Source organism: Balaenoptera musculus, chromosome 12 (genome assembly GCF_009873245.2).
Source record: "Balaenoptera musculus isolate JJ_BM4_2016_0621 chromosome 12, mBalMus1.pri.v3, whole genome shotgun sequence".
Taxonomy (NCBI): domain Eukaryota; kingdom Metazoa; phylum Chordata; class Mammalia; order Artiodactyla; family Balaenopteridae; genus Balaenoptera; species Balaenoptera musculus.
The window spans coordinates 10,263,716-10,268,950 of record NC_045796.1 but is presented as its reverse complement, the minus strand read 5'-3'; positions in this window follow the sequence as shown (position 1 = coordinate 10,268,950).

Here is a 5,235-nt window from a genome sequence, read left to right as displayed (position 1 = left end):
CACAGAATAACAGAGGAAATGTTTGAAGATTCAGCTATATTTTGATTTTACAGCCTCCTTGCTGTATTCTTTAGATTACATTACCTGGAACCACAAAGTGGATCGTACTCCAGTGTTCACGTAATGCATTGTGGGGAGGCTGGAAATAAGGGGTGTGAGCGGGTGGTAGTCCACTCTACTCTTAGGAACAATTAAAGTTGCAATCATTTTAGTATCTTATTTTATGATCATAACTTAGAGACAAGGGTTTTTTTCAAATTATGTAATATTCACTGTTCTTATAATTAAACTCTTCTGAAGAGATGGAGAAGAGGTAGTTCCTTGTAACCTGCATGTGCTTGAAAAAGGTATTGAAATATCTTCAGCCTTTCCTATAGGTCAAAAATATGAAACTGACACTGCAATCAAATGTTTCAATTTTTTGTCTCTTGAAAGGTTTTCTTAAGTTGTTGAGGTTTCTTTCAGCTGGCTGAGTTATCAACCAACAGTCATGAGCTTTTCTTCTCAAAAGAAATAATTTGTTTTTGATAAGAGCAAATGACTCCAATTTTTCTTCAATATTTTTGACTTGTTTTCTACAGGTATCCAGAAATTACCCTCTGCTTAAAGAACTATTCTAAAAACATGTCCTCTCTCTTCTGATCACAGAATTACAGACATCCGATTATAAGCAATGTGAAAAGCCTTGTTAATGTTTTAAAAACTGATTTATTTTAACGATTACTTTCTGCTTTCTGGTGGAGGAATTAGAGACAGATTTAGAGGAAGCAGGGTCAGATATGGGAGTTAGAGAGTCCTGGGAGAATGTACAGACGAATGGACTTTCTCATCAGTGCTCATGTCACCCAATCACAGGTGTGAAATTGACCACTCAATCCCTCTATCCTCCAACTTTAAAGAGACAAAGAATTTTAGAATTTTATTTAACAGACAACAATTGAAGGTGAATTCAAATAACACCTCCATCATGGGACAGAGCTGTGCTCAGAAATGACTCCAGGGTGAATTCTGGTTGCCTCAGACAATGCCTCTCCTAGAAGCTGGTCAAAACAGCACTCAGAGATACCTGTCCAAAGGGAAGTGGGCTATTGTCCTTGCCACAGCTGTTTGGCAATCAAAACCTGCTTTGGCATCTGAGCATCTGGGCACGCCCAGCTCTGTCTGCTATTGCTAAAGAATTTCAGTGCCCTGAGGGAAATACAAGATGATGGGAATAAAAAGAGGTTGGTGCTGGTGATGCTTTGCTGTTTAGAGACAGCTTGAAAAGAGCTGGAAGGAATAACACAAAGAAACGAAGGTGGAAAAGCAGCTGTTATTTTGATTTTGTGGTAAAAAGAATCCCCACTTATTAAAATTCTTCCTACCCCCTCAAAGCTAAAGTTTAAAGCTACCTCCTTTCAGATAACTTCTGGTTGCCCCAGCTAGGAGTGAACACCTGGGCCCTCTCATACAGCGTTTATGTGCCGCAGTTAGGTGTCGATAACTCTCTGTGTGCCTAATTTGTTTTACCAGGGTGCAGATTCCTCAAGGGGAGATATAATGTCTAAAGTTACTTTGTGCCCTCTGTAGATCCAGAAATGACCTTAAATCAAATAACTTGTGTGATCTCAAGCAAATAACGTAACTTTTCTATGGCTCAGTTTCCTCAATAAAAAAGGAATATTAAGTACTCCCCTAACTGGGATTTGGGGATTATATAAAAATTAAATTAAAAATTAAGTAAAGTGTGTAGTATGCTGCTTGGCACATGATACTCCAATACATGTATCATTTTACATATGTGTGTATATATATATATATATACACACACACATTATATATATACATATAATCATACATATATGATTGCCATACATTGATGATATGCCATTCCAGGGCCACCCGGCTAAGGTGAAAGAAGAAAGAGCAGTGCCTGGCATACTTTCTAAACACATACCTCTCCCTCTCTCTCTCCTTCTCTTTTTGTCTGTTTAGTTTTTATTGTGTCCTCACCCCAAGGGAACCTGGCTAAGAGGTAGGGAAACTAGACAAGAAAGCATGTTCCCTAGTAGTCAAATAAGCTTATAAACATTTTCTTGCGACATTTGGAGCCTTTCTAATAACAAAACTTGCTGGTTGCTGTCATTCCCTGTGCTGTTCTAGAGGGGCTACGAAGTGATCTCATTGTCAAGGCCTTTGGTTTATAGAAACATCTTTGCCATTAATCAAAGACTACAGGCTAATTGACATCACACACTAGAATGGGTGCAGAAACATCTCAGGCGCCACGCAGAATAGAGCAGCTTGGTACATGTTGCTAAGGTACTCTTCTCTGGGTTTCTAGGGTAATAGGCATCTTGACATCCCCAGGTTTGTATTCAGGCTATTCCTAGCATGATGATGACAGTCTGTGGCTGTACCTGAAGATCTGTAATTTTTGTCACTCTTCATGACTTTGCTGCATTCCTTCCACACTGCCCATCCTTTCCACAGACCCTACCAACTGGCCTCACCACTCCTTCAAACTGTTCTCAGAAGACAGCATGACCTCCTCATTTCCAAGTGCAACGTCCTCCTGCTGCGAGACTCCGTGCAGACCTTCTCTGCAATGTTTCTCACTGGGTAATGCCCTGTTCCTTCTAAAAGTTTGCCCTTCGTTGGCTTCTTCGGAATAATACTCCAGGTCTTTTTCCTCTCTGGACGATCCTCCTTTTTTGCCTTTGCTCACTCCCACCTTCTGTCCCTTAAATATCAGCATTCCCCAAGGTTCTGCCCTGAGCTACATTCTTTCCTTGCTCTATATATTTATTCCCACTTGAATCCATCCACTCACATGCTTATTAAAATAATGGACCAATATAGAAAAGCCTAACGGAGAAAGTAAAAAAAAAAAAAAAATCACACAAAACATTAAAGGTAACATTTATCGTCTATCTATATTTATGCATATAGTTGCACAATTTTATCAAAATTGGATCATTCTATACTTGTGTTTAAATCGATAATATGGTTTGAATACTGTAGGTCAACACAGGATTTTTGCCATCACTTTAAGTGGACCATATTTAAGTGTATTGTTCTTTGCTAGGGCTGACATAACAAAGTATCACAGACTTAAACAACAGAAATTTATTTTTCCACAAATCCGGAAGCTAGAGGTCTGAGATCAAGGTGTCAGCAGGGTTGGTTTCTTCTGAGGTCTCTCTCGTTGGCTTGTAGGTGGCCATCTTCTCTCTGTGCCTTCACATGATCTTCCTCTGTGTATGCCTATGAATATGGATTAGGGCCCAGCATCTTTAAAGGCCATATCTCCAAATACAGCCATATTCTGGGGTACTGGGGATTAGGATTTCAACATATGAATTTGGGTGGGAGGGGACACACTTCAGCCCATAGCACATATATTTTAAAAAATAATTCTTCATTCATACCATTTTTTCCCCAAATATTTAAACAATGCCATGAGAGTTGTCTTTCTTCCTTGGTTTTGGAATTTTCCTTTCTTGCCTTTGATTAAGGATGAATAAAGGTCCAGACCAAATGTCAGATTCCACATTAGTTACAGTATTCCTTTATCTGTGACCCCTTGCTCTATTGTGTGTACCATCATTGTGGCAATTGTCTGCCTTATGGGAGTGTCTTTTTTTTTTTTTTTAAAGATAATCTTTTTTTAAAGTCTGTTGCTTTTTTTTTTTTTAATTTTTATTTATTTATTTATTTATTTATGGCTGTGTTGGGTCTTCGTTTCTGTGCGGGGGCTTTCTCCAGTTGCGGCAAGCGGGGGCCACTCTTCATCGCGGTGCGCGGGCCTCTCACTATCGCGGCCTCTCTTGTTGGGGAGCACAGGCTCCAGACGCGCAGGCTCAGTAGTTGTGGCTCACGGGCCTAGTTGCTCCGCGGCATGTGGGATCTTCCCAGACCAGGGCTCGAACCCGTGTCCCCTGCATTGGCAGGCAGATTCTCAACCACTGCGCCACCAGGGAAGCCCCGGGAGTGTCTTTAGTTACCTTCTGGATGCTACATTTAATATCAGAGACTAGTTCTTACCTGTCTCTGTACTCCCATAGTCTAGCACATGCCTGGGACTCTGAGGATAGATGGATAAGATATAGTTCATCAATATTACTCAAATTTATCTTGGGTGCCCAAAGCTTTTAAGGTTCAAACCTTAAATTTTTCATATCATTTAGACTCCTCTTGTCTCCTTTTTTCTTCTCCATCTTCTCCTCTATAGTCTTTTTTTCAGCCTACAAGAGATTTTTCAAAGCTTTGCCTCAAGCTCACTGAACATCTGTGTTAATCTAGATAGTTAGATTTGTTTCACTATTAAGATACCAAAGCTAAAAAAATGGAATTTTTATTACTTACTTTCCCTTTTGCCAGGAGGATGATAAACATTTACCAGAGAAAAGTTGATTGAGATCATGGTAAGTTTTTCTTGTGATGATGGATTTACATGTAGACAGAGCCATCGATCATGGGGGCTCGACAATACTGATGTGTAACTTAGCACTTTAAGCTATTTACATTTTTCTAGTAAATTAAACATGTCTTCTTCTGTTCCAGGTATTCCATTCCTTCTTACCTGTGCTTGATAATGCCCATATTTTGCCTAAACCTCAACAATCAACCTTGCTAATAAAGTGCTGTTCTGTATCTGAGTATGTGGATGTCCCTCATCAACAGAGGACAAAGCCACAAAGTGAGAATTATAACTAATTCTCACTAATTATAGAATAGGAAATGTCAAAAGAGAAAGTCCCTTACATTTGGTGGTTTCCAGAAGATAGATTTTTAACTGAGAAAAATATATTGTTTGGAAATTCTTTTATTCATTTTGAAACAAACTGAGGTATGGAGATAAAAAGGTAATCCTGTTCTTCCAAAAAATATTAAGAAATACTACAGGAATATAAAAAAGTTTAGATAATGATATAATAAAGATATAAAAACTCCCTCTTATCAGCCATGCAGCTTGGACTCCTGATCCTCGTTTTCTTCTTTCCTCCCTCCTTCTCTTGAAAAAAGAATACCCTGAATTTTGTGTGTAGCATGCCTTTGGGTTTTGGGGGGAATTTTAGTATATACTTATATATGTATATAATCACAAACAGTATATCCTGTTATAATTCATATAAAAGATATATTTTTGTGACCTTCAGCAAATTTCTCTTTTCATTCAATATATTTTTTGAAATTTATGTTTATTATTATAGTTTTAATTATTCCATTTCACTCTATATAATATTCTATTGA